Below are 22,728 nucleotides of genomic sequence, written 5' to 3'. Positions count from 1 at the left end.
TTAAAACATTGGAAGACTTTAACTGGTTCTGAAACAACTTTAAAGAAGGAAGAACTGTGTAGGCTCTCTATAAATACCTGGCCGTTGTTTGGACAAATGAGAGGAGTAGCATGGCCAGAATTTGGACCGTTTGAACTGAACGCAGTGTTTCAATTAATCTCGCTTTTACATGTAGAACAGAGGTGGCGGGAAATTTGATACGCAGAGTTGTTTTTATTCCTATTAACACGCCCTGGATTGGGGGTGGAAGATAAGAGAAACGAGAGCTCAGAAAGGGCAGAAAGATCAGAAGTAGAATTAGAAAAAGAGGGAAAAGATCGAGTTAAAACTACCCCCGTCTCACGAGTTTTATTTAAAAACATGGAGAATGGTGATGTAAATGTGTTAATATCACCGGATGGGAGAGAAAATAGCCCGGGAGCTGCAGGAGGAGCGGCCCCGGGACCGGCTCCTGCTGAGCCGGCAGGAGCCATTGGCGGACCCCCTGGTGTGGATATGGCTGCACCGGGAGGGATTAGGCAAATTAAGGCCTCTGGAGAAGTTAGCTCGGGTCCAGCGGGAGCAAGTCCTGTCGTTTTGGCTGGAGTATGCACAGAGGTGCAGGTGAAATCAGCTTTTGTTGAAGCTGCTTGCAGCGCGGCAGAGCAGAGCGAGAGTTATGCAGATGCGGCGGAGCTGGCTAGCCCAGAGATAACATCTAGTTTAGTTGCAACAGGAGTAATAGCAGGAGAAACTTCTGGCCCCACAGGGGCAATGGTTGCGGAAGCTGCCCTGCCTGTTCCAGTGAGCGGGGAAGCAGTCTGTAGCTCTGCAGCAGCTAGTAGCTTTGCCGGGGCAGATAAAGTTGTCATAGCAACAGCAGAAGTGAGCTCGGGAGTAGAGGAACAAGTAACAGCTGAAGTTGATAGTTGTATCGGTAACGGAGTAGTGAAGGCTGAAAATTCAGCTTTTAGAAAGATTGCTTTTGATGTAGTAACATCAGAGAAAGTTATTATAGATGCGGCATCTGTTGTAGAAACAAGAGAAATTTTAGAAGTCACAGCGAAAGCACCGCCAGAATTGGCCAGTGCAAACGCAGAAGGCGTAGGAGTCGCTGATCTAGACAGTGACAGTGAAGCGAAGGCGTCGGCCCCAGGGGGGGTGACGGCCCCAAATGTAGAGGTGTTTGTGAGAGCGAGTAGCCCAGCACCACAGATGGGTGCTCAGGCAGTTGATTTAATCGGTGGCGATAGCAATACGAGAGTTGTAAGAACGGAGTTGCATGCCCCGAGTGCAAGACAGACCCTAAAGTTTACGGCGGACTGTGCTGTTGTAGAAACAAAGACAAGAGAAATGAGTTGGGTCAAAATGTGTGAAACCAGGCAAAAAGCAAATGAGTTGCCCAGACTTTTCGAACAGATTGAAAGATGTTGTTAGAAAATATATTGATATTGATTTAGAATCAGACTTGGGAAAGAGACACCTGGTATACCTGTTTGTGGGACAGCCCACAAACGATATAAAGAGGAAATTATTAGAGATAGCTTGGGCAGTATATCAGAACAGAGAGCAGAAAGCTAGTACGGTGGGCGGAGAGGCGCTTATAGGAACAGCCATTGCCGCGGCAACGGAACTCCCGGCTCAGAGAGCAGGGGAGGCTTCTGGAATGGCCGTTACCACGGCGACGGAACTGGCTGGCGCCGTGAAGAAAAAAGTGTTACCTGTGTGTGATACAGTGAGAATGCGTGTGACAGGAAAAGATCCGGGGACAGAGAAAGCGAAATTAGAGCAGAGAGCGATCCCAAAGTTTAAAACTGTGGCGAGCACAATAAAGCGGAGACAGGAAAAGCTAGTCCTAGTTGTTGCTCTGACTAGTGAAGAAGTTTTAGTTCCTGCTAGTGTGGTCCAGGCAGAGACAGCAGATGCGAGTGCCGGGGCAGCGTTAACCACGCGCACAGAAAGAATGGGTCCAACTGCGGGACAGGCAAAATCTGGGTTTGATACAGGAGCTGCTGCCGCCTTTGCAGACAGAGCGGGGGCCGCAGCGGGGGCAAAGGCAAATTATTTCCTGGCTGTGGCCAGCACGAGCGGAGCAACTCATAACACCTTAGCGGCTGCGAGCAAGAGATCGGCTGGGGTGCAGAGGCTGCAAGAGAGCCTAGAATGGTGTCTGTGGCTGGAGTCCCAGCCCAACCTAACACAGGACCCTCTGGCTGCGCCACTGGGGGCGAAGACGGAGTTGTTGCTTCCACTCCAGCCCCCCCAAACCTGCATAATCCGTGCCCTCCCATCAGGCCGAAAGGGGGGAGGGGAAAACAAAATCAGTGTAAATTCCCGGCGAACACAAAAACTAAAACCCGCCGGTGCAAAATGTGCCATAAGATGATAAGGTGATGCTTTGAAAACTGTGGGAGCTAAGTCTAAGGGAAAAGAAACTACCTACTAACCCTTGCATCCTCTGTCTTTTAAAACTGCCACAGGCTCACAACCTGTGAAAGAACATTTCTACCCTAACTCAGTAAGGGGGGAATACTGATTTGTCTTAAATATAGACTAACAATGTGTCAGAAGTTAGCTGTTCACAGACAGTTTGTTCCAGCAACCAGACCTGAAGCTGTACCACTAAAATTCAAGCTGAGAAGTCATGAGAACAACTTTTATGCAGAAGTAGACAAATGTCTCAACTGCAAATGAAAAACAGCACCATTAGATTTCAAGATACATAAAATAAACCCTGGGGATTGGGTCCTAATAAAGAGATGGAAAGAAACTTCTTTAACCCCATTTTGGGAAGATCCCTTCCAGGTACTGCTCACGACAGAGACCGCAGTGCATACAGCAGAACGAGGGTGAGCACACACGACCAGAGTGAAAGGACCTGTTGCTTCACCACCCCTGAAAGAGTGGACTGTGTCATCAACGCCTGGGGACCTACGACTTAAACTCCAGAAAAGACCTTTATGAATTCATCACCTGAATGGAGAAGACATATCGAAGGCTGGAATGAGTTATCCCCAGAACAAAGAGACTTAAAGGCCCGAGAGGTATTTCCTGAAAGTTTCTGTATAAAACCTAGCCAAAGATCTTGGTTTCAGTTAGTCCCAGGACAAATTCTTAGGAGACAGCGGTTTGTTTCCTGGAAAGAAGGAGCCATACCCTGGCAGAGTGGGGGGTCAGGTGCATATTTTACTAATCGCTTAGTTAACCCCATCCTTGTGTTAGCTTGTGACCTTGAAAAAGAAGACATATACATTGCCCTGAGTGTCGTGACACGCAGGGAGATCCACCCCAATTAGAGTCAGTACAGATAAATAAGCTGTTTTGTGGGTGGGAATTGTTATTACCAGTAAATTGGGAAATATTTGAAACTGACTGGTATGCAGCATTAAGGTACAGTATGATGAAATTTTCTGGAGAAACAGCCCAAATTGACTGCCCGCTGGATGACTTTAACTTTATAGACCCCATGTAAAGAATGTCACAATGGCTAACAATTTATATATTGATTAATTAGTGGGAATAATAATTCTGTTGACAGAATCCGTTGTTGTGAGATAAAGTGAACCTTCACCTGGAAACGAAAAACTGGGCCTTAATTAAATTAGAAAACCTAAAAGGGGCAAGACCAGGTTAACCTCTGAACCTGCCACTGACAGCCAGCCACGGGATGCAACCCCGTTCGGGCATGGGCCGTGGAGGCTTAAGTTATGCTGGACCCTTTTGGATACTCTGCTGCTTTTGGGCTCACGTCCTGTCTGACAAGTGTACAAAATGCTACTAAACTACATGATATAAAGGCCGTATGATTCAAAGCTTAAGCTATCACTCATTTGTCAACAAAGTCTGCTATGACTATAGACAACTGAACACTTGCAACACGGGTTCTCGGCAACTATGGGTAGCACAAAATTTAGGAAAAGGGGGAACCAGGCTGGGACTTAGTTGTCCTAAGGGAGAGGAATGGATTTGTTTCACTCAAGAAGGCCATTGGGACATTTCTGACGGTGGTGGAATGCAGGACTTGAAAAGGGAGGAAATAATAAAAAAGAGGGTGCAAACTACATTAAAAGAAAGAACACAGGGAAAGCCTTCCAACACAGGTGACTTATACCAGAAATTGAAAGACAAACTAGGAGAAGATTGGCAACTCCCGGGTTATGGAACTAACCTATATATTGATCTAATGGAACATATTATTCAAACCTTAAATTTATCCAAGTGCTGGATTTGTAGTGGACCTTTGATGACAGAAGAGTGGCCCTGGAAAGGTACTGGTCTCACCCCATGGGAAATTTTAAAATGGAATCACTCCCAGAAAGCATCAGAATCTAGGCCCCAAGGTTGGATTTTAATTTCTGATGTGGTTGGGCAAGAATGCATTGAACGGAGAGGTAGGGAAATATATAAAACCAAAGTAGGAGAGTCCCCATGCCTATCAGTGAAAATAATCAATACCACAGGAGAATACTGGTGGCCAAAAGAACCATTAGGGTATTGGACTAACAATATGACTGCAGACTGTACCTGGCATGATGAAGCTGAAAGCTGGTGGTGTAATGAAACAAATTTAAAAAAACCCTTTTGAAGAGCATGAGAGAATTAAAAACATATTGGAACCAAGCAGGTAGTACCGATTTAGAATGGGTAGCTCTGGAAGGATTATTCTGGATATGTGGAAAGCGAGCATATACACAGCTCCCTAAAGACTGGAGAGGAGTCTGTACACTAGGTATAATCCAACCGAGGTTCTTTTTACTGCCCCCCAAAAAAGGTATGAGTTTAGGTGTACCTTTGTATGATGATTATGGAACCATACGCCGAGAAAAAAGGGATGACATTGGAGGAACCCAAAAGTGGTACGATGATGAATGGCCTCCTGAACGAATCATTGCTACTTACGGACCAGCTACTTGGGCCCAAGATGGGACCTGGGGTTATCGAACCCCCATGTACATACTAAGTAGAATTATCCACCTTCAAGCAGTCATGGAAATAGTAGCCAGTAAGACAATTCAAACTCTGGATCTAATCACAAGTCAGCAATCAAAAACTCGAGCAGCTGTGTATCAGAATCGGCTTGCCTTACATTATCTGCTAGCCGAGGAAGGGGGGGTGTGTGGTAAATTCAACACTTCAGATTGTTGTCTACAAATTGATGATAATAGACAGGCAGTTATGGATATTGCAAAGGATATCAGAAAACTGACTCATGTACCTGTACAAAAATGGAACTCTATGCTCGACAGCCAGTGGTGGGATAACTTGTTAGGAACAGCTTGGTGGAAGAAAGTAGGATTCTTTCTATTATGCGCGTTGGCCAGTATACTATTTTTACCATGTTTAATCCCTTGTTTCATTAGATTGATAGTTTCTGTAGTACAAAGAATGCAAATATCAACAATGCCGACAGATCCAAAGACGGCTCAAAGTGCCAAGGTACTGTTAGTCACCAGAACTCCACCTTCCCAAGATGAAGAAAATGTCAAATTAATATTGTCCAGATTAGAGCAAAAAACTCGAATCAATAATTTTATAGAAAGAGAGGAGGGATTGTGAGAAACTGAGAAAATGATTCGAGCTAATTAAGAGAAAACAGTGTAAGGTCAATATGACCTGGAGAGAGAAAAGAAAAACAAATTGTAAAACTTAATTGGGCCCCTACAAAGAGGTAAAACAAGTTACCTCCCTTTTACCTTGTGTAGGATTTATAGTGAGAGAATTTTGTTTAGTTAGCTAGATAATAGCACCTTTCTTAAAATTTATAGATAACAAGCAAACATCTGCTGAATGTCTGATTTAACAATATTATGCTTATAGATAACATTCTTGTTAAGAAATAATGTTTATACTCATGTACCTAACAATGTGTAATGTTTATACTTATGTATAATGAATATTCATGTAGTAGCTGGAAATAAATGTAGAACAACTGTCTTCTTTGGGTGTGACAGGCGTTGGGAGTTGTTGAACCCCCTCCCTGATCACCCAGCGCTGATTTTGCTTTTATCATATAATAAATTCTGATTGGAAATTGCCCGATTGGGTTTCTGTTTCTCACAGATAGAAAAACATAAAAATACTAATACAAGAGAGTACATGTGAGGGTTTGATCCCAAAAATCCAATCTCCAAGCTCCCCCCACAATTTACCTCAACATGGAAGAGAAGTTTTCAGACAAGCACAACTCAGCATGGGGGAATTATATCAAAATTTATTACTACCACACTAAATACTATAGAAACTAAAGAGCAAATAAACACACATTATTAATATAATTCCTACCACCCCTGGACCCTCCCACATCAGTTCATGAGAAGTTTTCAGGGCGATAGTTAAAAGTCTCTCTCTCATTGGGGTATCAGGGAAGGGGTCTTCTTGCACCCCCACCAGCCCTCAGCTCTTGCCAAGGTCTGGTGTAAGGGAACACTTGCGTCATCAGGTCTTCATCACGAAAGTCCAGGGAGTCAGCTTGTGAGTTCTTTCTCCCTGGTTCGTGATCGTTCCTTCCCGGAGAGTAAGACATTCACTCTCCCTCTCCAGGTTGCAGGTTTCTGGGTCTTGCTCAGTCTTTCCACCCCAAATAGTTTTCACCAAAAGTCCTTATCCAGAAAAAGCCTGCTGGTTTGGCTTCTCTCTGTTTTAGTTGCTGCAGCTTCAGCTTCCACTTGTCACAAGAGACATTCCTCCCCTCGCGTTCCTCCTTCGGTTTTCGGCTGCTCCCGCCCAAACCTCGCATAGAGCCTCCTCCAAGCCCCTTGGCCTATCTCCCATTTCTTCAGCCTCACTCAAGGTTGCTACCCTCTCCCCTGCCATTATGGGGGGGGGGAGGAAGAGGGAGCAGCAAGACTGCTTTGGTCTCCCTCCTCTGCCTGGAGTTCTTCCAGTTCTGCACATCACAGCTGCTTCTCCAGGCTCCAGACCACCCCTAGCTCATCTCCTGGCTCAGCTCCAATGCCAAGCCTGAAGTCCACACCACCGCCTCTCCTGGGCACTGGGGGGAAAGAGTCCCCTAGCCTTGCCCACAGGCACCCGGTCCAGTTAACATACAGTCCCGAGCTCCCCGCAGCCTGGCTGGGTGGAAAGAGGGCCTGCCCCCCCCTGCAAGGGGGCCAGCAGGCCTCTCTCCTCTCACCTCATGGTCTCACACTCACACCCACACACACTCCCACTCTACCAACAACTTCTGGCTCTTGTAATATCTCATTTCACAGGGGCGAAAAAAAAAACCAGTTCCGACTGGTCCCTCAGTGGAAACTCTCCTAGGACCAACCACTTCCAGCCCCCTCCCCAGAGAGGCGGCTCAAACCATGACAATACATTTTAAAAAAATTAGTATTTACACAAGATGAAGAACCACAAGGTTAAAAACATAGGCTATATGGGTGCTCTGCCCTACGGAAATTCTACTAGGCATTTATAATGATTTAAATCAAAGTATGGATCTGTAGAGTATCAGGAGGTTTCTTCCATGTGCCTCAATTTCTCAGTGAAGTGAAAAGTGTGCAACACAACCACAGGACAGCCTTATCTGATCACAGTGACTGTTAGAAGTATCCAAGTTATTAATATCCACCAGCTACTGGTGGCTACATATAGGACAATCTCAGATTAACTCCCTAAAAATAAAATTTGTATCTGCACTCTAAGATGACAGCCTTCCAATAGACTCCCTTTTTCCATTCTCTTTTCTAGGTGAAATTTTTCTATCCAAAACTCAGATTTGAAGCACTCCAGCAAAAAGTTCTGAGAAACTGTCTACATTTTCACTGCAGTTTTCAAGTTTCAGTGTTTGCCTCAGGGTAAATATGTGATGATGTTGTGGGATACCTTATGCATCCCACTTCAACACTGAGCTTAAATAAAATAAATTATTTTCAGATGAAGTTATAGCACAAATAATATGACAATTGGTACAAGCAGAAGAAACACACAGCATGCTCTACTGCTCTTCTACACAAAGCAATCATTCAATAACTTAGCACAGCACATGACCAGAAAAAATTGTAATGTCCTTTTCCTGCAATACCAACATGACTACCTGTGGTAAAGCTTAACTCTCAATTACTACAAAGATCACGATTTAATATTTAGCCTGAAGTAAAACATATATTAATTCTCCTCTTCCTCTGTAATACTCCTTCTTCTCAAACTGGAACATAAAAGGAAGGGAATTCACTCCAGAGGTAGGAAGGCTGCTACAAACAGCACTGGCTCAAAGCACAGAAAACAATCAGGCAGAGGAAGCCCTCAGGGCACCACCTGAAACCACAAGCAGCACCAGTACAACACCCTCACTAGGAGGAGGCAGTGGACTGGACAGCATGAAGCATCTTGATCAGGACTATCCGTCTGATGTAAAGACTGGTTTGACACTTCTCTGAGATAGCAGAGAGGGGAAATGAACAATATGTTGCAAACAGCGTCCAGACCAGTAATCTTAAATCATAACCCTTGATGGAGATTACCTCTGTTTAATAGCAAATACCTCAGCACAAAAATATATGGCACAATACAAAACAAATGCATTCAATACCCCCAGCTCCCTGAACACTAGTAAGAAAGGCTTCCCTCCTAGAATTCTTCTTTTTGAAAACATAAAGACCACAATGATCTTTCCTCCCTCCACTTAATACGAAATTTAACTTGGAAGCCATGAAATTTGACTAGGATCACCAAGCAGTTCCTTAAAGAGAGAAATTACAACCAAACAAATCAAAAAAGGCCTAAACTCAAAAGTATCTTTCCTACATAATATGTGGCATGGAATTAAATTCCAACAACTACATCATTAATAAGAACCTGAGCTAGAATAAGACTGATTATAAGAACAATATAAAACTAAAATTAAAATCAGTATTGTATTGAACAGTGGATGTCCTTGCTATATTTCAGAAATCCATTCTATTATTTATTATTCACTCTTAATAACACTGTTAATAACAGCATTGTGGAAGTCAAAGGTATAATCCTAAAAGGTACACCAAAGGAAACCAGAAAAAACATCCTTTCTTCACTCATTACTGAGCTTATAAAGTATTTTCACTGCAAAACTTCATTAAGCATTTCCTCTCCCACTCTTTAGACACTGTGAAAACTTCAAAGAAATGTGAAAGCTTCAACGGACATGAAATATAGCTGTGTTCTTTCAGATAGTCCTGAAACTAATTATACTGTAAAAGATGCTACAACAGGAAAAAGCTGATGAACCTATAACTGCATTTCAACTGGGGACACTGTGGGAGAATATTTTTTTCCACATAGGAACCACTGCTTACGGGCATTTAGAAAATTGTTAAAATAATTGGAAGAATTAAGTAGGCCACAACTGTATGCATTTGTGAAAGGTAGAAACCAAGATAAGAAGCTTAACTGTGTGTTGTTAAACCTGCCTGCAAGTGGCTTTGCTTCATATTTCTCCATTGCTTTATTTCTGGAGTCAGTTCAGGCGCAGAAGTCTTACACTTTGATTAAAAACCAACTTTTAAATGTGCTTTACATACTTTAAAGAGGAGCATTTTAAATGCATCATCCTCTGTCTTTTCTATATTTAGTGGCTCTAGATGATAAAAGTTCATTTGCTACTGCTCTACCACCTGTAGGGTAGTGACAATAATGGCTAAAACAAGGAGAACAAATGTCTGTCTGAAACAGGCATTACTGAAACAGCAGACTGTTCTCTGCTGCACAAAGGTGAAGTGTAAATACCAGTTCTCCAGACTAAAATTGCCCTCTGTATCTGCAAATAATTAGACACACTAAAGTAAATGGTTTTACTAATAACATGTAGTTTTCTCTATGTATTGTTCAAGTATTTCCCACGTACAGTTCAAACTCACAGTAAGTAAGAAGTCCCTCACACCTAAACCAGCTTTACATTAACAACATTAAGCCTAAGAAACCAGACCATGGATGTTGGTTGGATTATGAAGGCTAGATGCACCATGAATTCCTACTTTGACATGAACATCTGCATTTTTTAAGCTTTTGTTTGTTTTCACTTCTTAAAAAACGCCAATACTGAGTGATTAGTTTATTTTTTAAGGAAGGGGGCCAGGAACTATTTTTTCAATACTGTCTTGACCATTACTGTAAAAGTTTCTTTAAAAAAAAAGACCGCATTATTCCACAAGAACAGATTTTTATGTGTAGATTATTTGCACTTTAAAATATCATCACTTCAAATTGTAAATAAAAAAATAAAGATAGTTATATTAACCTGTGCTGGACCTGCACAAAAGAATGTTTGAGTAGCTGTCCAGTTATGTTTCAGTAAATATTTTATCCAACCTCCAGACATTAAAAAGCTCAATTGATTGAACATTTATTAACATACGTTATAAACACATTCTTTCTTTCTTTCTTGAAGAAAACCAGAGATAACATGCAAAATCTCTGATCTGAAAGTTGCAATTTTTTTTTAAAGCTCTTCATAAAAGAAAGGATTCTCTATTTTCCAACAAAGGATTACTCCTTATGAGTAATCCAGTTATAGCAATGTGGATATTGACATTCAAAAGAAACACTGCAAAAAAGTACACAGTTTCTCCTATTTATATCTGGCAATCCTGGCAAGACTGTCCTTTTGGACAACAAGAAAATGCACTTAAGTTTCAGTTCAAAAAGAGATCACCCCTCTTCAGAAGAAATGAAACCTAAGATTCTCACATGAAACCTGGGAGAAAAGGCAAATTGAAAAATTCATGTTAAAACACCAAGGCAGCACTATAAGCACTTAACGCCTTAGACCTTAGACCTCAATGTTCAGTTACCCTTCAGAGGGCTGTTTCTTTTTAAAAAAGGTACTTCAGTGGTACAATATTCCAGCAACTGTGAAAAAAACCCAACCACTTATCTTGTAAAAACACAAAGTACTTCAAGCTCAGCATAACAAATTCATAAGAAAGACGAAGTCAATCATAGCCGAACATGAAGACAAACTTTCTGCCTTCATTTTTAAGCTTTGTTCATAATTATTTAATTCTGTGAGTTTATACAAAAACAAGTTTTAGAGAACAATTTGGCAACTGTGAGGAACCACTTGTATACTTGTTTCTCTTACCTTACAGCTCTTTCCACCTACAGGCTGAGTTAATCAAAGCCAAGATACCTCCAAAACATGCACAATGGATACACTTGAACTTTATGGCAAAGGAAAGTGGTAGAGTATTTATAATGTCCTATGACCTAAAAAGTTTGTCTTCAATAATGAATGGAGTTCTACAACTCAGCCTTGGTGCTACCAGACCTGCAGACTGCCACAGTAACACTAGTAAGGTATCAGCTTATATATATATATATATATATTTTTTTTAAACCTCTAGTGGTAATTAAAACAAGTCCTGATTTAGAGCCTAATTAAGAAACAAGTTAATGGGATAATAAAAGTTCTATTTAAAAAGCTTAACATTTTCAGTCTGATATCTCAAGTCAATTAACAGACTGCACTGCCAACCCTTATTATTGGCTCCCTACATATTTGTTTATATAGATTCCTTTCGTGGTGTAGAAGTGCGAGTAGCTGATTTTTTTTTCAACCTCCTGAAGTGAGAAAATAAAAATAATCCAGAACTTCAGTGGTAGGTTTGGTTCTGGTTTGATGTCTTTCAGTTTTCTTCAGAAACTTGACTGAGTATTTGGCAGTGGACTAAGTCACACACTACACAAATATCATCCAGACTTTTAACAGGAGAAACCTTGTGAGTCATCTTCTGTTCAAAAATCTTTCTCCCTTTTGCCCTACACTTTGTCCTGTTCTACTTCACCCACTTCTTTGTTTTTGTCCTCTTCTGCGCTATCTACTGCAGCACTGGGACGCTGCATGAATACTCCAAATAATCACTGGTCAGTCAGCACACATTACAGACATTCATGTTTTATGGACTATCATTCTAACAAGGTGTCAGCTTCTGTAATGCCTTCATTAAGGTAACAGTAATGACTTTTTGCACTTACATAACATTTTCTTCAAGATCACAAGAAAAAAATCTCCTGTATTTTCTTGCTGCAGCAGGACAACACGATCAGCCTCTTTGCAGTTTCATTAGTTCAAATGGAGAAAGCGAATTCATGCCTGCTCAACTAATTACATTAACCAATTGCCCACTGAAGTGACCTCTGTGGATCTTTACAGGAAATCATGTAGGGAAAATCCTAAAATACAGCAGAAGAGAATTCCCAGTGGTTTCCTTCTAGACTAATTCAAGGGAGAACTAGGGATCAAGTCATGGCTCAGCTTGCTATACAAAGCCCAATTTCAACATTTCCAATTCAAATATTTCAGTATTTTCAATATTTCAAATTTGCGTTGGAAAAATAAGTTGAAATGGCCAGACATTCAGAGCAAGATTTATGAAGCCAGAACAAGGGAGTGAATCTCAGACAAGAAAATGTCAAATTTTCAAAGCTAACATCATTTTATCAAAAGGCCGTAACAGAATCTGACAGCCTAGACATCACTTTAGAAATCAACACCAAAATTTAAACTGATAAGCAGGTTAAAATAACATAAACACAAATAAAGAAATAGTAAAAATTCAGGACAACAATTCAAATTACTTTCTGTAAGAGTCAGCTCTCCTATATTGTCTTTGTCTCACTTTGCCTGAAGGACAGAAATAACCAGAATTGTAGAGCTCTAAGTTTCAACTGCAAATTAGTTCAGTGTGTTCTACCCCACAGCAGCATGTTATGGAGTATTTTCAGGCAGTGTTATATATATATGGATTCTACTCATTTTACTCTGAATGCGGCTGGGTGGAGGTTTCATACTAAGTAAGTAACATGGGTCTTCTACCAATGAAAAAGTCTAAGCACAAAGCTACAGAACTTACTCTCCTTATAGGACAAGGAAAAAAAAAGGTCATTACATATTTATCCTCTGCTCTAACAACCTATCTATCCTCAATGCAATGTAAAAACAGTAAAAACAATAGCATGTGATCTCCCATACCCTCCCCAAGCCCTGTCCATTGTTTGTCACGCTGGAAACCTACTGAAGTGGCAACTTCTTTCTCCAAATGTGTTCTCCAATTGCTGAATTTCCAGTGAAATCTGAATTCACAAGTGAAATAAGTTGCATTAAGACACAGGCTCAGTTAACACCACCAACACCACAGTCTTTAGCTATTAACTGTGGTCTATGCCCACCCATAACAGAAAAAACCACACTTGTCAAACCCCTATATGTACTAAAGATTTGCTACCACACACTGTGGAGATCAAATTTTATTCTTACTGACTTGCAGGCTTCTCTCAAGGCCACAAAAGTGTTTTCCACGGATACAATCGTTTCCACACAGAGCACATTTTCTCTTTCACTGTCCATCCTTCACGTCCTCATCTTGAAAATTTTGTTTGACCTGCTGCTTGCAGAAAAAAACCCCTGAAGCTAGGGTAACACAAACACTGAGTCTATTAGCCTTTTAAAAAACAAAATACCATGTGCCAAACCACTATTATAGATGAGCAGGGCTTTTTTTTCCAATTTTTTTGTTGTTGTAGAGAAGGCAGAGAGAAAGGAGGAAATATGTTTTCTTTTTTGTATTTACAACTCTTGAAAACAAAAAAACACAGGGGAAATCACAAACTCCATAACCACAAGGAAACGATTTATATTGGAGGTCATTTTGGTATGTGAGGAGGAGTGTCAGACTACTGCTGCCCTACCCTTAAGCATCAAAGATGCAGGTCAGTCAGACAGCTATTAAAGAACTTTTGAGACAGTCATGTTCTCTGCCAAATAGCACACAGATTATTTTAAGTGTCACTGCAGTTCAAGTGTTGCCACTAGAGAAAGCAGAAACACTTAGATCCATTTTGTTCCTTCAGTGTGGTTTTGCTGGAAAAAAACCTTAAATTTTATTTCTAATATAATGTACTACGATAAGCATAGGTTAACCTTTTCTCCCCCATCTCCAACTCATGCTTCGTTCATTTGAAAAAGCTCCATTTTTTTGACTCAGGTTTTTGCATTTTTTCTTGCCTTCAGACCTATTTGGAGTTCTGAAGATGTCCATCCCCCACTCAAGTCTTTTATTTTATGGTACTTCTCTATTTTTAAGACTTAAATGTTTCAGTCAATATGAGGCATTAGGCTAGGAAATAACTGTTGTGATCTGTTCCTCTGTGTTGCTTAATGAAGTAAAAAGGAAAGTTGTATAGCACTTTGGCAATCTTACTGGCTGTGAAGTGTCATTAAGTAGAAGATGGCAAGTTTTATCCATGCACCTCTGACTACTAAATTCACAAAACAAACAGAAGGTTTACCATGGGAGGTAGAAAGAAATCAGGCAATATCCTCAAGTCACTCTTCCAGTTAAACAGCATGTGGTTACTAAAATTGCTATGGGAACATGGGAGTTCGTCAGAAACACACAGTTCTAGGTGAAAATGTTCCTTAATCTTTTATATTACCACCATTACAAAAAAAAAAAAGAAAACAAACCCAAACATCAAGGTGAGGAGTCTGGTAAGTCTGAAACAGTATCACGATACAATCTTTCATGCAGCCTTTTGTTGTTAAGCTGTAGTATTTGATTAAGGAAAGAAAGTCTCCACATGTGCCCTACAGTAATGCACTTCACTTGAATTTTAACACATTCTCTAATTGCGACTGAAAAAAAAAGAGGCCACAGCAAGAGGATAAATAAGAGACAACTGTTTTCTTTTGAGCCAGTGCTGCACACGATTATCCTGCTCAATGGACTACTCCTGTGATTTTGGAGGGAAGTAAAGTTATATTTGGTGTGTCCATAGTGCACAACAATTCTACTGTAAGTTCCAGCCATGTTTTATGACTCACTGATAATCAAACTGTATTTTAGAAAGTCCTTTAGGCCAAGAAAACCTGCTAAATTCACCAGAATTTAACTAACTATCTGCCATTTTATTCACAGTTTCTCTAAATCACAATGTCCTATTTCCAAATATTCACAGTTATGAAACAAGGCCTTACTCCTTCTAAACAGCAATTAAAAAGTATCTTTCAGGACAAAGTAAAACAGTATTCCTTAACAGATAGCTATTACAACACCTCCACAAACATATTTAGATTTTGCACCACAGTCATCGTAACGTTGCACTGGGAAGCCTTGGTTCTCTGATTTCTGCAAAAGGGCCCAAATGCTGTCCAGAAATGAATATAAACGTCAACTATTAAAACCAATCTTCCACACAGAATTCAGATTACTAAGGTTATTTGAATTACAAAACCTGGCTTCTCAAAATACAAATTAAGTCTTCCAAACTTAACATAGAAACAAGAAAGAGAAAAAAGTATTAATTTCCCATGTATCGTATTTCTTTCTGCTTGCTACCATTTAGTCTATTAGGATCGTCCTTTAAAGTGACATGGGAGAACAGGAGAGGTCATTTGAAATTTTTATGGCTTCTCCAAGGTCATGGGTATCATCGACATGATTTAATAAACCAGACCAGTTTGGTTGATAAAGCACAAGGAATTAATTAGTCCCTTCCTCATAAAAAAATTTAATCAAGAAAAACTAAATAACATACACAAGCTTTTTGCCTCCAACAAGCAAGCTATCTATCAGATTGTGATGTTAAAAGAATTACTAGAATAATACAGAACATATCCTGATGAGAGTGTCTATAATAAATTACTGAAATAATAATGAATGTCTGTGATCCAAAGACCTGAAAGACAGGACTATATATTTAGTTAAATCTAGTCTAAAAATTATGCCCCGTTTTCATTTCTATCAGAAGGCACCAAAACTCCCAGGCCACCAGAAGCTCTAAAACCAGAAGCCCTGCACTGGTGTGGGCACAAATGGCTTCTGTGAAAGCAGTTCTTAGAGAAAGCAAGAAAAGCACATCCCAGGGATTTTAGGACTAGTCCAGTTCCATCCTCTATCCACTTTTTCCCTCTCTTCTTCAGATTCTCTACTTCTTAAAAACCTTATTTTACAAAATATAGCCCCACGGAGATGCAAATCTAAAGTTTCATTTATACTGTTTCTAACTATGCCATAAACACCATCATTGTCAAAACCCACTCAGCCACCAGTCTGCTCCTCGTGCCATATTTGCATTGACAGAAGTAAAACACAAAGGAGGAAGGTGAAATAATACAGTCCAGACCTGCACAATGGTTACAGCATAAACTTAAGGACAATAAAAGAATATGTGGATTTCTTATTTTGAGCAGCTGTATCTCAGACATACTTACTACTTCAGAGTATCTGACAGTGTAAGAATAGCTGAGAGTGCATTAACTGTCACAACATACATATCAAAATATCCTTGTTCCCCTCTATTCACAAGAACCAGAATTAAGACATCCTGCTTCCCAGTAGACAGTGTTTGGGATCTATTCCTGAACTTACCACAAAGGCACACCATGACCTTTTGCTAATATTTTACCTCTGTGAGCATTAGTCTATTTCAGATTAAAGAATTCAAGTTTTGCTGCTGTTATTGTTGTAAAGCTTTTAACAATTTACAAATAGAAATAATATTGAAAATTTGATGTCAGTCATAAAAGAAACAGAAATAGAAAAAAGTTTCCCTGAAATGCTACTCTGCTTATTGGTACTAAACAGGCTTAAATCATTAGTATTCCATCATCATCATCATGGCCGGGCTTCACAAACGAAGATTTGGGGAAGGGCTCTACCGACGTTTGTTACAGTATTACTCCAGTAAAAATAAACTAAGACAATAATCATAAAGAGTGGCAAGAGATCAGAATACAGGTCTCAGACTGTTTGTTTCCTGAACTATGAGCTCTGCCCACAGTAACTGCAACCACAAATATATACCCAAATGCTATTTTTATATAACATTAAATATGGAATACCTCAAAATTTGCACTCCAGGCACAGAACAACTATTGCCTTCAGTTCTTAATCCTGTAAATTGCTTTTACCTCATTTTGATGCTTTCATTCCTGTTGAAACAGCCCCTTATCGTGCATGTTTCACATAATTAATATAATGCTGGACTATATTAACTGTAGTAACACTGATTAATGTTTGACATAGATTCCACCTCTACCAGGTTATGAGTTACTTGTTATTTTCCACCATCTAGTAAAGACTTAGTGATTTTTAATAAGAATCAATTTCACTGAAGAATTCATCTGCAATGCTACAGGTTTTTTGTACATATCCCATTAAGCAGCATTTCTAATGGAAATTCAGTTGGACATCTTAACATAATACTCAAAACAGAAAATGTGACAAACTGACTAGTACAGTAGGGTTTTTAGAAAGAGTCAAAACAAATTAGGAACCTTTCACAAAAGCTAAGTTCAATTCTGACCAGGACAGAGACTCTTTGATTTGTGCTTTTAATGTCCCCGTTGCTTTCCTCCTCTAAAAGGGTGTTCTCATTTTTGACCTTCTCTGGAAACCAGTCACTCTTGCTCACTTTTCTTGTTCAAAGAAAACAGAGCAGATTAAATGCCCCAGTCACTGTACTCTCTTTATCTTTTCTTTAACACTTTTATAATTTTTTATTTACTATTTTTATCCCTGCACACACTACAAGCAACATCCTTTACTTCTGCGATTTCCTTAGCTAGCTACACATCAATTATTAGTTGAGAAAACAAAGTGGTAGGCTAACTCCTGCAGCTCAAAGAGGGTTTTGATTCTCAGTCATTCATTTCCTGCCTCAATTAATTCCATACATTCCATGTCAGTCTTGATCCCTCCACCAAAACTATTTTGGCAATTTATCTTATCTATTACTTATGTGCCCAGTATCTACTCTAAACGTGTTCCATGCTGACATTTCCATAATTCCCACTCTTCTGCCCCTCCTCTTTCATAATACATGCTGATTACAACCACGTAACTTTCTTATCATTGCTATTTCATACCTGTACCTCTTAGTTATATGTACTTCACTTACATATCAAATTCTTCTTGTATTCTTTGGTTTATGTTTGGACAATATGGAAAATTATTTTAAAACAGCCATAGTAGCATAAGATAGGCTCACTATCTCTAAAACTTTATATATGAACCTTATACACACAATACTTTGAAACTGTGAATTGCTTTGGGTAAAAATTATGTAATTATGTAATTATGACACTACTTATAACTGAAAAATAATCGAATCAAATAGCACTTCAGACAAACAAGTACAAACATGATTACAAAAAAACCAAAAAAAACCCCACACCATAAAATGCTTTTTGAATTTGTAGGAATTTTTAAAATATTTACTTGTCTCTCCATCTCACTGATTTCATTAAAAAGAGATGTAAATGTAGCAACCTTAATAAATTCCATGCAAGTAATTTCTCTTTCCTGCCTCTGAAACCATTAAGTTTTACAAGCTTACCAAAAATCATCCTGATCTTTGTATTAGTAGTAATCATGGCTAGGCTTCACGAATGAAGATTTAGGAAGGCTCTATCCACATTTGTTACAAGCACGATTAGTAGTAATACTAAAGGCACAAACATAGGCAACAGAGGAGCCCTGAAGAGAAGATACAAGGACTCCCTGAAACAACATCTCAGCCTTGGCCATACTGATCAACATAACTGGTCTACTCTGGCCTCCAATCTGGAGGTCTGGAGACACACCATCTATAACGCTGCTGATGCTTTAGAGAAAGCACGCAGGATCACCCTTGAGGAGAAAAGACAATGCAGAAAGAATCATGCCTTGCAGAATATACCTCCTAAGGAGTCTTTCTGCTGTGCCTTTTGCAATCAGACATGTCTGTCTCGTATTGGCCTTTTTAGCCACCAACGTGCTTGTAACAAACGTGGGTAGAGCCCTTCCCAAATCTTCGTTCGCGAAGCCCAGCCATGATGATGATGACAGATTGAACAGTCTCACTTTTATCTACATCTGTAAAACAGAATGCTAGTCTTAAGATGTCTGCTAAAATCTGGGACTAGTAGATGACTACTATTTTTGAAAGCATGATTCCAGCAACCATGAAAAAGAAGTGTTAACAGTTAAAAACAGGGTATGGCTTAAAGTCACATTTTCGTTGCTATGTCACACCTTTACCCATGTTAACAACTCACAATCACCTACAAATCACAGTCCATTTCCTTCTGCATCAGTACAATTATTTTGTAGATCCCACCGGAAGCATGAGGACTCATGATGTCCAGAAACCTCCAGGACACTGGTTTTCTTTCATTTTCTAATTCATTTCAGGGCTCCATTTTGCAGTTCAGTGTTACAAACATAGAGGTACAACTCTGAGACTGGTGAACTTCATTCACCAGCCTCTCCTTCACCTTCTACATAAGAAAACACACACTTTGGGTTTCAATGTATTTAGAGGGGGAATCAACACACTTCTCAACTGCCAGCAGGAGAACAGGGTTTGGTTTGTTTTTATTTCCAAGGTTCCTATCTACAGTCACAGTTTGTTCTACTGCTTTGTGCTTGCCTTGAAGTATACCTGACAACTGTTGACAAAGGTATCTACTTTCACATGCAAAAAAATCCCACTTAAGTTAAGCAATGTTAAGGATTAAAAACATGTCCAATGTTCTAACAAGAATTGCCAAGGACACTGAATCCCATGTTGGGCTATTCCACTTGATGCTGGTTTCAGTGATAATCTTCTCCTCCTTGGTCAAGGATCTCCTGCCCCATTTCAAACTGGTTTCCAGGCTGCATGCAGACTATAGACAGAGTAGGGGAATTGAAAGCAAAGCAGATTTTACTGTCACTTTCACTGTCATTTTACTGCACATCTGCAGTCCCTTACTATTTATATACATATTACATTTTATTAAGATATTGTTTATAGCAACCAAAAACAATTATGAGGAAAATCCTTTTGGTCACCTCATCCATCTTTTTGCTAGTAAATGAGTGTGTTCTATTTCATACTCTCTGGAAATGTTGGGGGGCTTTTATTTTCTGTAGAGTATTCATCTACCTGTGGGAAGATCAGTCACCATCTCCTACATAATTTTATATGCCACCTTCAGAAAGTGGAGAAAACACAGCTGATTCCCTGATTCAAGGCAGGAAGGAAGCCCAGCCAAGCTCTCTCCTTCTCCAGGGTCCATTACTTCAGCACCCAGACTACACACTCCAGAGTGCCCAAGAGTGTTACCTGCTTGGTGTTTAATGATAGCAGAGCCTGACCTTAAATCAGAATGCTCATAATCAATTAGTGTTTGGGCAAAGATCAAGGACTTCTAAGAGAAACAATCAGCAAAAATGAAATAGTAATTTTTACACAATTTAAGTCAATTAAACTTGAAAGAGATTTTGTGGGACAAACTACAAGGCACTTTTCTAGCCCCAAAGCCTTTCTTCTCAACATATTGCAAACTCTTTTGCATTTAGTAAAGATGATAGTATTCTTTAAGAGAAAAGAAAAAAAATTAAAAAGTCACCCCTGAAAAGAGTATTTTACTGGAAGTTTCAGAATTAGATGCAAATAAGGAAAGTGATTTCATGTAACTAGATACGTTTTTAAAAGAACTTTATTTCCACAAAGCCAAAGAATAATTTAATTTTTCAAGCTCTGAGGTAATATGAAGATATTAACACATGTTGTACATACATAATTGCAGATTACTTTTGCACCTGTTCCAGACCTGTACGTAGCACAACACAGTACTGGATGTTGTTTCCAGCGGCAATGATAACCTGCAGTCTTCATAGCATTCACACTCTCCCTACCCCTGCAGCTTTCTTGTGACAAAATTAAACACATGCCAATTCCCTATAACACTGAAAATGGGAAGCGCTTATCTTCGTAAAAAGACACATATTAAAATAATAGGATTTGGGGGTTGAGCTGCAAAGTTCTTTCTGAAGTTTCATAGGCTGACTCATGTTTGGTCCAGAATTTTTATTTCCTTTTTTAGTTAAAAAAAAAAAGATAGGAAAAAGAAATAGGCTAATGCTGAAAGCACATTACTGAAGGGTTTCATAAAACAGTGGGAAGAGCAGAATACCAATTTTTTTCCAATGTCTGAAACCACATTGGCATAAAAAGCCAGTAGTCTCTCAAGTTTACAAGTTTTGAGCATTTTAAAAATACTCACATTAACAAAAACATTCAAGTTACTTCAAATAAATTCAAAGCTGGCTTATGTTGGATTGGAATGTTTTGAAAACAACATTCTTCTTGGTTTATTGCCAAGAAGGGAAGAAAGGGGTTTTGAACAAATACCCACAACCTAATGTCTCAGCGCGGTGCTTAACTTACAGCACTGCACCTCACATGCTCCGTGCTGAAAAATATGTTTCATCTGTCTGTCTATAAAGAAAAGATGTACTAGATGCCTTCTGGGAGTAATTTTTTTTGGATTTTGAAGTTTTTTGTTGTTATATCCTTCCTCTGCCTTACTATTCCCACACATCTTTGCAAGATCTGCTATTGGTCTGTGGATCACCCTTGGAAGGCACACCCTGATAAACCTAAATAAAATGTCAGGTTCTGCTTTTCAGAAAGCAGTAGACACAGCAGGTATACTCTGTCCTAGATAAGCACCGCAGGCCTCAATGTCAAAGTCAAGGATGGCTCCAAGTGCTTTGTGACTCTCTCAAGGCCACAGAAGCATACAATTGCAGTTTGAAACGGTAATATGAATTTTAAAGCAACTCCACTAAAAAAATGAATTCAAATTATGATACACTTGAATTTTCAAGAGCTTTTCAGAATGACTTTTCAGATACCAGGTTGAGAACAAAGCACTGTATCATGTGACATAACCCTTCTTACAGTGCATCATTTCCCTGTATGATAATCATTCTCATTTTTACCCAAAAAAACTTTTACAGGTTCAACTCAACTTCAGGCAGCTCTCAATAAACAACAATTCCTCGCTTCTCTGTGTTGTTCATTGCCCTTACTGCCTCTACTTCCTCATATCTCTTTCATGCATTTCTGCTCTGTCTTACACCATTTTCAAACATCTCTGTGCCAGCTTACCGGAGTCTGCCTGGCTACAGTACCCTTGGCAAATTAATGCATTCCAACTGAGCAGCTCCTTGCTGCTGCAGCAAAGTAGTTCTCCTGAAAAGGTTTACCACTAAAACATTTCCTCTGGTATGTTGTCTCCAACACATCTGCATTTGGTAAGAAATCAAATAATTCCAATTTCAATACCTGAAACTGGTTATTCTTCATCACATCGATATTATCTACAACCTATTTTGGTCCTCACCTGAAGGACTTTCATTTTCACTAAATGTGATACAAATTCTGAAAGAGAAAACTAAAATGCTCATTTAAGAACTTGTTATATTTTAGCATTCAAAAGTATAGATAGGAATATACTGCCACCCAGGAACTCTGAAACTGTCCAAAACCTGCCTAAACACTGTGCTTCACATTCCTTGGGAACAGAAGATACCCTACAGCACAAGAAGGGCTTTAAGGCCTGAACAATAAAGGAAACCCACCTAATAAAGTATTGTAGTGATCTATTACTTAATCAACTATTATTCAAAAAGAAAATAAACAGAAACAACCAATAAAAAAAAAAGAAGTTGCTAGTTATAGTAGCAGCACTTGAAAGCTTGCATCAGAACTTCTTAGACATAGCAGTATCCTCAGGAATTCTGTCCCACTTCAGTGGCAACTCTGATTTTTGAGGAATTTCAAAGATATTTTGGAATCTTGAATTCCTTTGATAGAAGTACAATATACCTGTTCCTATGAAGATGACATGAAAGAAAGGAAGAAGGAATGGGAACATGAAGAGGCAAAGTGATCTTGAAATGACAACAAGAAAAAAGCCAGCTCAGGAATTTTGTTTCTCTGCTGTAACAAGGATTT

At 39.4% G+C, this 22,728-nt stretch overlaps 1 protein-coding gene and 1 long non-coding RNA gene across 2 annotated transcripts in view; one reads left to right on the top strand and one right to left on the bottom strand.

The window, feature by feature from the left end:
• Positions 1-22,728, bottom strand: part of COMMD10 (COMM domain containing 10) — a 108,179-nt gene that overhangs the window by 55,855 nt on the left and 29,596 nt on the right. The window lies entirely within an intron of this gene.
• LOC116780787 lies at positions 1,108-20,893 on the top strand. The gene is made up of 3 exons (XR_004354622.1): positions 1,108-1,256; positions 4,694-4,695; positions 20,883-20,893. It is a non-coding gene; the product is annotated as an uncharacterized LOC116780787 (long non-coding RNA).

This window comes from Chiroxiphia lanceolata, chromosome Z, assembly GCF_009829145.1.
Source record: "Chiroxiphia lanceolata isolate bChiLan1 chromosome Z, bChiLan1.pri, whole genome shotgun sequence".
Taxonomy (NCBI): Eukaryota; Metazoa; Chordata; class Aves; order Passeriformes; family Pipridae; genus Chiroxiphia; species Chiroxiphia lanceolata.
This window is presented reverse-complemented; position numbering and strand designations above follow the sequence as displayed.